The sequence below is a fragment of the Anopheles marshallii genome, chromosome 2, assembly GCF_943734725.1.
Source record: "Anopheles marshallii chromosome 2, idAnoMarsDA_429_01, whole genome shotgun sequence".
NCBI lineage: Eukaryota > Metazoa > Arthropoda > Insecta > Diptera > Culicidae > Anopheles > Anopheles marshallii.
In genome coordinates this window covers 17,124,745-17,137,917 of record NC_071326.1, presented here as the reverse complement: position 1 = coordinate 17,137,917, position 13,173 = coordinate 17,124,745, and the positions used below count along the sequence as shown (strand labels likewise).

Sequence of the window (13,173 nt, the reverse complement as noted above, 5' to 3'; positions counted from 1 at the left end):
TTTTCTCGGGTTCCGTATCATGTAAGCCGACTGCAGCTCCCACGTCGGGGTTTCGGCGCTGAAGATCTGGTAAAACTGAATCGGCAATTAGGATACGCGGCGCGGCATGATATGCTTGATGAAAAAGAAAAAAGTAGAAGATGAATAGGAGGAAAAAGAAATAGAGTCCAACAACGCAGCTCCCTTTCATTCGGGCATTCGGGAGAACATCTGCTTTGCCACCCCCGGTTACTGACTTGACTCACTTTTTCTTTGTTTGCGAATTCAAGCATCAGCGCGCGCGTTGGATTCTGCGAAATCTTGGCGCTAATTCTTTCCCTTCAGACATGTTATTCATGCTCCATGTCTTTACCCTTACCTTTTTTTTGCGGGGTGGAAAACCACCCCGGTAGCCTGTATCGAGTGTTCTCAGTTGCAGAGAGGTCCCCGGTCCCAGTGTACGCCTTTCACGTTTCGCATGGCTGACTGTTGGCTACACCGTTAAGTGGAATCTCCCAGCAACTTGCCTTTTCGTCTCCAGATTCCACCCCCACCCCACATGGCCAATGCCTTGTGGGCAAATCTTCTGCGTTAGCTTCACTTTACTCTCGGATGGCCGTTAATGCTTTCGGTGCTGTTCAGCCGGGTGAGACTTCAAGCCTCCCTGTAAGCAGCAAAACCGTACCATTGAAAGGATCTCCGTCCTAAGGTTTTTTTTTGTTGGCCCAGTCCCTTCACAACGGTGGCAGGGTGGCCATTCAGCTTAGCCAAACCGAACAATCAATGTTTTCTTCTTAGGTTCGTGTGAGAAACCCACAAGAACCGCCTACGGGAGTGTGCGGGTAGGCAAGAATAGCAAAGCAGATAAAAAGTAAAGCAGCAAACCATGCAAGCGTGGCTCGCGGAAGCTGAAACCGATCGAGGTGGTGGGGGATGGCTGGTGGGAAAAAACGGGCTGGAAAACTCACCGGTCTTACAAGCGCTCGTCTCGTCTACAGGCTCACGGCTGGAGGTTGGGAAGGGACGTTAAGTAAAAACCATCGAGACGGGACGGAGCGTTCTAGAAGAAAGGTTTATTTTTGCACAAGAGATTTATTCACTTTCCTCTAATGTGTGTTTAATGCCCGCTGCTGGACCAGACGCTGCTGTCGCTGTGCTCTTCCATCTGGAGGATGTGCTATGACGCACACCTCCCCATGCTTTCGGCTCTCGACCGTAATCTTCGTTCTTTTCTCTTCGGAACCTTCCATTTCTGAGGGGCAGCTATTGCGCCCAAGCGAAATGATTTACGGGTAGAAGAGTTTCGTGTAAGTTGTGTATGTCCTTTGAGATTGTTCTCTGTGGAACAAAAACAATTTTCCCGTCTCTTTTGGCAACACTAATAAGAAATAGTGTTTTTAGGGTAAGTCTCCTAACAAATCATTAGCATCTGCTTAAGGTAATGTGTTTCCCAACGCCAGTTTCCCAAATGCTAGACAATCGATTTACTTCTTTCAATAATCCCATCGACGATACAACCTTCCGCCAACTACCCTGCTGGACGTCCCCTCAGGTTTGTCATGGCAGCGAACGAAATAAATCACTCTTTAACGTCAAATATACCGCTTTTGTTAGCGGAAAAGGATCATCATCATCGTCAGTGTCTGACTGTCGGTGTGAATCGCACCAAAGTTGAAGCCACAAGATGAACCCCCGCTTCCCACCCACCATCCGTCGCACAAAGCCCATCCTCACCGCCTTTTTGGAGCATTTGGTTTCGGTATGGTGGGGAACATTAACCATCCACCCACTGACAGGGATGCTGTTGCCCACAACGAACGCTCTTTCTGGAGCCTTTGGTCGATTTTGTCGCTGTCACTAATCCGTTCGTTAGTATACCGCCGCTGGTGTATGCCCAGTGTCTAGTCTACGGTTTGCGGCAAAAGGGGAGACACACGCATACCAAAAAAAAAAAAACGCTGATGGTAAGCTTTCCCAAACACAGGACCCTGGCCCGGGCAGGCTTTTCCCTTTTTCACCGCCTCAACCGTTTTCCATCAAACTCCACCAGAAAGCTGTAAATTAATTATGTTTAAATGGTTTAAGCAGGGAATAATGATGGGAGATTTGGACAAACAACGCAACCATTAGGCCGTCGTTGACCGGCAACGGATTGTCCAGCGTGCGGGATGGATCGTTTTTACACCCAGCTGCCCCCCTGTTTTTTTTTTTGCTCTACTTAGCAGCGTTTTTGTTGGGAGTTTGTGTGTGTTCTTTTTTGTTTTGTCCTGTGCGTTTCATTGGTATGGAATTGTAAGTAATGAAGGAGAGCTTCACAGCAAAACCAAAAAAAAAAGGAAGGCGGGCATATACAAAGCATAGCGGAAAGGCCTACGGGGCTCATCCCGGCCAGCGATGGTTGGGCATAATTGCTTTCGGAGGTGCGTCCCTTTGTCAATGCGAGAACTGATGACTGATGAGTTCAGGACATTAGGCATCGAGGAGGCTGGGATCACGCCACCCGGGAGGAAAGGAAAGCTTGCGAACGTTCGCCAGAGATGAAATAAGTTATTTAACAATCGAAAGTATAATCCTTCGTCATACCGGCAGGACGTTGGGAGTTTGGTGGTAGAGTTGGTGGAATAGGATGTCGGTGTTTCTAATTTTGGGGCAGAAAAACTTCATTCAGTTTTTTGTTACGGCATTAATTTATTTTTCTAAGAAGATTAATCCTTAGCGTAACTAAGCGCCCATTAATGGTTTCGTTGTCTGTGTGTGGTCTAACAATAGAAAATCAATAGCTTGTGCCCGTCGAGTGTCGATAGTTGTTGAAGGATAATAAGTGCTGAAGCTTAAAAGATGTAAAGAGCCCTCTTGGAATCTCTAGAGCACTAAACTGATGATGCTCATTGATGTTTGAGCAGTTTGATGTTACACTATTTTTAATTGGCCTCAAATTGAACAAAGAACTAAATGCACATCATTAGCATAAACTCTCAACTTTATGGATAGCTTCAGCTTTGCTTCCACCAAATTTCCACCTCTCGTGCACTCATGTCTTACAGGCATGAACAAATCATGAACTGGAGTGGTTACATTTTGTACATAGCAACCAAAACCGATAATCCGCTTGTGGGTAGTTGGTACCGAGAATTTTATAGAGTGCGCAACGCTACTATATGTGTCCCAGGTTGGAGTTTTACTTTTGTTTACACCAAAGGGAGAATAGAATTTCCCTCTGCGGTAGGGTTCGTTTCCTACGCTATGTAGCACCAACAATGCCAGTACATTAGCACATCTTTCGCTTCCGTTGTCCCCAAGCGCGGGGTTCTCTTCTCCTCGTCTCCTGCAGCTTCCAACGAGTTGGTTTGCTGGATGATGAGCGGTTTGTAATAGATAGTTTTTTGTGTGCCTTGATCCCCGTCATCCGTGCTGTTTCGTTCTTCTGTTTGACTAGTATGCTTCTTTCCAAACAATTTTCCAAAACTGCATGTGCACCTTCCTTCGGTAGCGGACGTTTCGCAATTGCCTCCGTTACCGACCGATGGCAGAGTGTACACCGCAGCAGTCACAGCAGGGCCCGTGTTTCCAGTTCGGGGTGGAAGCCAACGGAAAAAGCACGAGCATTAAACTGTATTTGTTTTACTTTTGCTTGAATTCTACCCAACCATGTTTCCCCGGGTTTGCGCAGTATGGGATCTCCATGTGTCCATATTTCATCCACATCACATGCACTCGCCGCTCCCACTTCATCCTTCCTGCCCGGTCATCTCCCCCCACCTACCAACCACACCGGTCCTTGGCTTTACTTTTTACGGTGAAAATTAGCCACGAGGGAGTGCTTTGATATTCAACGAGTCGCTCGCGACCCGGTCCCAACCATACCTCGGGGCCTCCCACCACCACACGGTCGGTCGGATCCACTCCACAATGTGGTACGCTTCACGCGAATAAAATATGAAATATGTAGAACAATAGTCGGATTCTGTTTCTGCGCATTCCAAATTCCGCAAACTCGAAACGGGAGCTATCAAGAGCTGGGGCCAAAATATGGATGGCTCATGCATTATGCGTGGCTGGGTGAGCGTACATGTGCGTACAAACATGAGCGTGTGTGTGTGTGTGGGTGTGAGTGCATGTGAAATTGAGCCGTCGTTTTGTCCCTCCGCTCTCTTTTCATACTGTGCCACAGACACATACACACGCCAGTCTACATCCCAAACAGCCCCAACGAGCTAAACTGGCCGGAAAGAATTGTGCTAACTCGTTGAAAACACAACTCAATGGTACCCGGCACATTCCCGGTTTTTTTGGGGGGTGGAGGGGGGTGCGGTTTGTGAAAACTGTCTTTTTTCCCATGCACATGATTGCAGCCAATGGTATACACCCTTCAGGAAGCTTCATTCCCTTGATGGACATTTTTCTCATTTATGTGTTATATTTTGCCATTTTTTATTGGCAATTTTACTGTATGTGTGTGTGTATGGTTTTTTTTATTTGTCACTGTGTGGTTCACATCACGAAGCGAGTTGGTCGCGTTATGTGCGTTGTGCCCGCCAAGCACCAGTTCAGTTAAGTTTTGAGCATAATCTGACGTATAGCGTGCATACATCGTACGTGGGGATGGATGCGAATGACAAACCATCGTTCGGTACATTTATGCTTTGCGCTTCATTTATGAGCGTACGACAGTTTTGCCATTGTCTCGTACCGCTGCTCAAGCTCGTTAAGTTAACAAGCTAAGCGGCTGGCGTAATTAGCTGGCTGATGTGTTTGATATTATTTTATCGCTTTCTGCAATATTAACTTCTCTGTAAGCTGAGCATACGAACCAACTATAATTGGTTTGTTTAATATACAATTTTATAATAGCTACTTGTTATCAACTTGGAATTACATTTTCATAAAAACAATTCCTTCGACGGCAAAATGACGTATAACATAATAGAAACTGAACACGTTTTTTTTTCGAATCTCTGAAATAAACCATTTATTTCCAGTGAAAGCTATGAGCATCTAGTAATTGGTTAGTGGTTTTGGACGAAATTAACGTTTTAGCATTAAGCAAATTCATTTTCTGTAACTTTGAACTGTTTGGTGATTTGTTTAACACATATCCGGAATGTAACTATTTGTACTTCCCTCTTGATTAACAGTTTGAAGATATGCTGGGCACATTTTTAAACAGTGAATCCGTACTAGAGGGGTCTCACACTAAAAATGGAGCAGCCTGGTCCTTTGTAAAGCTGAAAATCCTTATTTCGTGAAGCAATTACACTTTTTTAAAAAAAAAACAAAACATGGGAAGCTTCTCGTTACTTTTACTAGAAACACCTACTTTTTTACAGCTTAAAATAGCATAGATTTAACTATTCTAAATGCCATCTCACTGCTCTTGATTCGTAATTCGTTTGTTGTTTCCGTAGTTAGATACGACCATGTTGTTTTCTTGTGCTTCGAAATGAAAATTAGTATCTGTCGGTTTCAGTTTCTGAGCTGTTACAACTTTTTTTTTAAATTTTAGTAATACAACATAATATTTTTATCATTGGTATTTAACAGAAATCGTCTAAAAGATCTCTACATCAGTAGATCTCTTGATCGCTAGACAAAAGTCTTTCACACCAGAAATTATAGGCATACCCACGGAGGGTCGCATAACTCAGACACTACGCCACGAACAAGAAGATGACTGTGAAGATGATTGTCTCAAAGACGAATTATTTAAAACATCATAAGCGTGATAATTAACGTCACGGTTGAGAATCGAATCCTCTAAGAGAATTTCAATGAAATCAATGGACACTCTACCTGTCAAAATTGCCTTTTGAGCTCCAAAGATCGGAGTTCCAGTATTGGCACGTTTGAACCACTGTATTTAACAATCCCTGGATGAAGAACTTTTAAAACCCTCTGATGACTTTCATTCCGGAAATGGAAATAGTGTAATTTCAATAAAGCATTCCAACATCCAAGCATCCAATCCCCTCCCCTTCTAAGCTTCCACCAAAAGCTAAAGCAAACCGTTTCGAGTACACCTACAATTGCACCTCCCTTTTGGCTGACTGCTTAAATATGCTGTCTGGAAGATTCACTGCAGTGCATAATTAAGCGACAGAAATACTTGCAGCAACACCATTACACCACTGCCACCATGCTGTCTGCTACTTAGCTGTAGTCAAAGGACTCATCCGTGAGTGTCAATTTCGTGTTTTAATGTTCTTCCCATCGATGCTCTTCGCTCCAATATGGTGAGAAGCAGCACCGTTACAACCATCATCATCATTCCCTTCGTTATCGCTTACGTTGGTTGCCAAGTACCAGTATTGGGTCAAGAGTTCAGAGAAAGAGATGCAGTTCTGGTGTGTGTGAGTATGGGTTTTTTTTGTGCGCACTCTTCACCCCCATCCAGGTAAGGTAACCACCAAGTTGCCGCAAGCCAGTAAAACCCAGCAAAACTTCCCGTCGTTGCCACCATGGACAGTGTGGATTGGAAGGTGCGCTTGTGGAAACGTAATTAAACTGCAGATCATTAAAATTAGTGCACAAGAAAATGAGCACTGCACTGGTGGCCCCCGTGCAGACGACAAGCGTTTGGCAAAGTTTTTGGTCAATCCTACAGCAACCGTGGTCTAGGAGGAGGAAGTCGTGGAGAGGCTGCCGCAGATATTGCGCGTGGAAAAACGAACCGAACCGCTCGGTTAGCAAGGCGGGGAAAGAACTTTTGCCAAGATTTTCCATTAAGTACACATCCTGTTCTAGTTCGCACGATCGAAAGGGGGACTCGGCGTTGGGAAAGTAAGCCGGGCAAGCCGGAGCAACCCTCGAGGTGATTGTTGTGAAAACAACGCGTCAATGTAGTGGTGCGCACGCGGTGACAGCGAAGGTTACTGCAGTAATAAGTTCACCGTTTGATGAAATGTCAAGCGAGATAGGATCATGACGAAACAGTGTGCGAGTCGACATTGGAGAAAGATGATGGCCGTTAGGAGAGCGGAAAATTGTATAAATAGGGGGTGAAAGGGACGATTTCGTTCTTTTCCAAACTAAGCGGCAATAAAGACCAATTTGTGGTTGCTAACGATTAGCACAACCGACAAAACCTTTTTTCGCCGTTACTTTTACAACATTCCACAAATTGTTAATCGTGTAACGCGATTCACCCGAGTTCGTTTTTTTGTTCACAATTTCACGTAGTTAAGTCACTCGCGGGTAAAGTGCAAATCGTTCGATCACCAAGTAGTGTTACGGTACGCGCGCGAAAACTACGAAAGTGAAACCGTCAATCGACAGTGGATTTTAGTGCACTCATACGAGGTGAAGCGTTTGTTGTAAGGGACATGGAAGAAGCAAAAAGTTCAGGAAGTGCGAGTGTGGACCGGGAGCTTCAGCCGGAGCCACTTCAATATACTTCAGGGAGGCGTACTGATACACATGCGCCATCCGCTGATGAAGAGTCCATCTGCTCAAGAAGGACGAATAGATCCGACCTGGAAGCCAGAGAGCTCAATCTGGCGCGAAAGCAGCTGGAGTTGGAACGTCGAGAGCTGGAACTAGAGCGTCGCGAATTCGCACGAGAACGCGAAAGAGCCGTTTCGGACGGAATACCGAGCGGAAAAGTGGAAGGATTAGAGGGCTGGGTGCGAGACACAGAGAGGCTGGGAGCGACGCCGACAGATCGGGTCGCAGCCACAATAGCGCAGCTTGACCGGCGAGTTCATCACCCCTTGACCCCAGTATCGTCCCCGGATGGATACGGAGCACGAATGGCGCAACCAAACAGCAGCAGGATGGCGGTCAACCAACGTCGCTGGCGTCCATTCGAGGGCGCGATGGCCGCATCACCGCCATGCTACGACCAAACGTTGGTCATCGATGAAGCCGCAGCAGCAGATCAGGAATACGCGGAATGGCGTCGCGCGGTCGATGAATCCCTTGCAACGCACCGTGAGACGCAGGACGGACAACAAGAGAAACCCGGAAACACGACAGCAGGTGAGCGTGGTGTGTCTTTCCAGGTAGCAAAGCCGTTGGATGTTACCCCAGAGGATGACACGTTAACAGCTCGTCAAAAGGCGGCACGAAAGATTGTAAGCAGAGAGCTGCCTACCTTTTCCGGGGTACCAGAACAATGGCCGATGTTTTACTCCAGCTACGAGCGATCGTCTGCAGCTTGTGGTTTTAACGAGGAAGAAAACCTACTACGGCTACAACGAGCCTTGCGGGGTCAAGCCTTGGATTCGGTCGACCACATTCTGCTAATGCCGTCGGGACTGAAAAAGGCACTGGACATCCTCAAATCCGAATACGGTAGGCCGGGGCTCATTGTGGAGAGTCTAATACAGAAGGTGAGGAAAATGCCCGCACCTAGGGCGGAAAGTTTGGAGACCATAGCAGCCTTCGGGAAGAGCGTACAGAAGATGTGCGCAACGATCCAGATATCGGGGATGCGGCAATACAACTGCGACGTCGCACTACTCGAAGAGCTGGAGGCAAAGCTACCCCCGGAGCGTCTACTAGAGTGGGCCCGATACAAGCTACAATTGTCGGAGGCTACAGTCAGTGAGTTTGGCACTTGGATAGGAGAGATCGCAACTGCGGCCAGATTAATGGCGAAACCATCGAAACGGGGGCCGATTATTGACCGTCGTGAATCGAACTGGCCGCCGAAAACTCGAAACGCTCACGTATCCGTACACACATCTGAACCATCCACCAGCCGCGAGTGCAAGTTGTGTCATGACTCGTGGCACAAACTGGTGGACTGCGAACTATTTCGAGAACTACCGTTATCGGAACGACGTGCACACGTACAAAACGAAGGCTTATGCGTACGATGTTTGGCAGCGCATCGAGGTGTGTGCTTCATAAAAACGGTGTGTAACATCGACGGGTGCAAACTAAGACACCACACACTGTTGCACGAGAGAAATGACACTACGCGTAAAACCGGCACTGAACACAACACTAAACAAGGCGCCACACGTAACGGTAAACAATGTAACACACACTCAAGCACAGATGCAAACATCCTACTACGCTATGTACCGGTGATCCTCTACGGCAACGACAAGGAGGTGAGGACATACGCCCTCCTCGACGAAGGGTCAACGGCGACCTTCATTGAACATAGTTTGATTGGCGAGTTAGGTGTTGAAAGCAGGCCGGATCCATTGAGCTTGAGGTGGACGGGAGGCACAACTCGGCAGGAAGTTGGCTCAGTCCGTGCGGCACTTCGCATCGCAGGCGTGCGCGATGGGTCAAGATCATTTCACCTAAAAATAGTGCATTCTATTAATGACTTGTCTCTTCCAGAACAATCGCTAAACATGGAAGAGCTAGGTGAGAGGTATACTCATCTGAAGGGACTGCCCATTGCCTCGTATAGTAAGGCGAGACCACGCATACTGATTGGAGTGGACAACTGGAGTCTAGGAAGGCCCCTCAAGTATGCAGAAGGACGAAGTAGTGAACCGATCGCCACAAAGACGAAGCTTGGCTGGACAGTGTTCGGGGCACGCGGCGGGTCGATGCATGAAGATGAAGTCCGCAGCTGCTACCATGTCTGCATATGTGACGACGCCTCGAACGAGCTTCTACACAATACGTTGAAGACACACTACGCTATTGAATCGCTGGGAATTAGCAACGTAAACCATCTCGTTCCGAGGGAGAGTGAAAGGGCCAATGCAATACTGGCCTCAGAAACCCGGCTGCTGGATAATCGCTACCAAACCGCCTTGCTATGGAAATACGACGATGTGCGGTTACCGTGTAACAGGAGCATGGCGTTGAGGAGATACTTGGGCCTACGGAAGAAAATGGAGAAGGATCCTACGTTAGCGAATGCCATTATCCAAAAGATGAAGGACTACGAGGAGAAGGGCTACATCCGTCGAGTGACGGAGAGCGAGATTGCCGAACGGGGACCCAGAGACTGGTTTTTGCCGATCTTCCCAGTCTTTAATCCAAATAAGCCTGGAAAGCTTCGAATGGTGTTCGATGCTGCCGCGCAGGTCCAGGGAGTTAGTTTAAACAGTTTTCTCCTCACAGGACCAGACCAATTGGTAGGATTGGTTGCAGTACTCTACAAATTTCGCGAGTTCCGGGTTGCGGTAACGGGAGACATTCGCGAGATGTTTTTCCAAGTCCGTATGAAGCCAGCCGACCAGCGGAGCCAAATGTTCTTCTGGAACAGCGATACAACCCCAAATGGATCGCCAAAGATTTACGCAGTCTCCGTCATGACCTTTGGTGCGGCATGTTCCCCAGGTAGTGCCCACTATGTGAAGAACATCAACGCGGATAGATTCGCAGACAGATTTCCTCGAGCTTCGGAGTGTATAAAGCTTGAGCACTACGTAGACGACATGCTGTCCAGCGTTGAGACGGTCCAGGAGGCGGTGACGCTAGCAGAAGACGTTCGACACGTACATGCACAAGGTGGGTTCGAAATCCGTAACTGGCTATCCAATTCCAGGGAGGTCGTTGAGCGCTTGCGGGGGGGAGCATGCAACCAAGCAAGCATCGAGATGTGCCCCGAGCAAGGTACTGAGAAGGTGTTGGGAATGTGGTGGAACACGGAAGACGACACGTTCACATTCCGACTCAGCCCGAAGAATGACCAGGAACTATTAGCTGGAATCCGGATGCCCACGAAACGCGAGGTACTTCGAACATTGATGGTCATATATGACCCATTAGGCCTGATTGGCCATTTCCTGATGTTTTTAAAGGTCTTACTGCAAGAACTGTGGCGATCCCGACTGGGATGGGACGATACACTGGAGGGTGACGTCGCGAAGAAATGGTTGAAATGGGTCGCCGTGCTGCCCGACCTGCAAAAAACAACCATCAGAAGATGTTATCGAAAACTATCATCGTACCACACCAAGAACATACAGCTGCACATATTCTGCGACGCCAGTCAAAATGGTATGGCAGCGGTGGCTTACCTGCGTTTCGAAGAAAATGGTGTAATAGAGTGTGTGCTAGTCGGCTCGAAGACGCGAGTGGCGCCGATCAAGTACCTATCCATCCCGAGACTCGAGCTGCAAGCGGCGCTAATAGGAACCCGTTTTGCCAAGCACATAGAAGAAGAACATCGATTGAGTATTGCTAGAAGGGTATTCTGGACCGACTCGAAGAACGTCATTAGCTGGATCAGGTCCGATCACAGGCGATACTCACCATTTGTGGCTGTGCGGGTAAGCGAACTGGTCGAATCTACTAAGGCGGAAGAATGGCAATGGCTTTCAACTAAGCTAAACGTCGCGGACGACGCGACTAAGTGGCAGACAATACCAGAGATGGGGCCGTCAGGACGATGGTTCCGTGGACCGGAGTTTATCTGGCAACCAGAAGGAGAATGGCCGATTAACAACACAGACGCCGGAGAAACGACCGAGGAAGCCCGGCAAGTGATCCTGCACCACACAATGGAAGATCACTTCGTTAACTTCACACGGTTTTCTCGATGGAAAACGCTCCTGAGATCAGTCGGATACGTTATTCGGTATGTAAAAACTTTACGGCACAAGGTTCGACAGTTGGAAACACCGAGGGGACCACTCACTCAAGAGGAGCTATCAACGGCGGAACGAATCATATTCATCACGATTCAAAGGGAAGAGTTTGGTTGCGAGATCAAACGCATGACGAACACCGCTGACAGAAAGTATCTTTGGACGAAACCCCTAAAAAAGGATAGTAAACTATATAAACTCTGTCCCATTTTAGATGAACATGGCGTGCTTAGGACACACGGGCGTATTAATAATTACCTTTTCGATGAGTCGCTTCAGAGATCGGTCATCCTCCCGAGACGACACCATGTCACAACACTGATAATTCAGGATTTCCATGAAAGATACTGTCACCGCAACCATAGGACAGTAGTAAACCAACTGAGGGCCAAGTTTCACATACCGAAGGTGCTAATGGAGTTCAACCGTGTGCGGCGACTGTGTCAATGGTGCAAGGTTCGTGATGCTGTGCCAAACCCCCCGTTAATGGGGAAGATTCCCGATCAGAGGCTTGCGGTTTCACAGAGACCCTTCACTTACACCGGAGTGGACTATTTCGGTCCGATACATGTAGCCGTTGGACGTCGCCACGAGAAACGATGGGGGGTGATCTTCACCTGTTTGACCACGCGAGCAATTCATTTGGAGGTGGCCCACTCACTAACGACGGCCTCGTGCATTTTGGCGATTCGACGATTTATGGCGAGGCGCGGATCACCGCGCGAAATCATCAGTGACCAGGGCACCAACTTCGTCGGCGCAGCGCGAGAGTTACGAGCAGCTATGAAGGACGTCGACGCTAAATCGTTGATGGAAAGTTTTTCGAGCCCGACAACGAAATGGAGCTTCAACCCACCAGCTGCACCTCATTTTGGTGGTTGTTGGGAGCGTCTGGTGCAGTCCGTTAAGAGGGCACTAAGTAGCCTGGATCTACCAAAGACTCCGAGCGAGGAGCAGCTGCTGTCAACACTAACGGAAATAGAACTTATTATTAATTGCAGGCCGTTAACGTACCTACCGTTAGAAGACGAAATGGACTCCCCAATAACGCCAAACCACCTTCTGTTGGGTAGCTCGGACGGAGCTAAACCACAAGCCTTCCTTGACGATTCACCGGCAGCAGTGAGAGCGATATGGAGCGCGGCTCAACGCAATGCGCAGCTATTTTGGAAGAGGTGGATCCAAGACTACTTGCCCACGCTAACCCGTCGAACTAAGTGGTTCGAGCCTGTAAAGCCGATCGCGGTCGGCGATATCGTGTTGATCGTGGATGGGAACCTGCCTCGCAACAGTTGGCCGAAGGGACGTGTGATTGCAGCGGTTAGGGCTAGTGACGGTCAGGTTAGGCGTGCGACAATACAAACCAATACCGGTACGATCGAGCGACCCGCAACTAAAATAGCAGTATTAGATGTAAAACCGCGGAAGGAATAAGGACTTATCAAACGATCAGAACATACAAAACTAGGAACCGCGTGGTTTACAGTGACGTTTCGTTAAGTGAAGAACCGAGTTGCAACACTGGAGGGGAGAATGTTGTGAAAACAACGCGTCAATGTAGTGGTGCGCACGCGGTGACAGCGAAGGTTACTGCAGTAATAAGTTCACCGTTTGATGAAATGTCAAGCGAGATAGGATCATGACGAAACAGTGTGCGAGTCGACATTGGAGAAAGATGATGGCCGTTAGG

General features: G+C 48.0%; 1 protein-coding gene across 1 annotated transcript in view; it reads left to right on the top strand.

Annotated features, from left to right (window-relative positions):
- Positions 1 to 13,173, top strand: part of LOC128719251 (neural cell adhesion molecule 1) — a 36,726-nt gene that overhangs the window by 12,877 nt on the left and 10,676 nt on the right. The window lies entirely within an intron of this gene.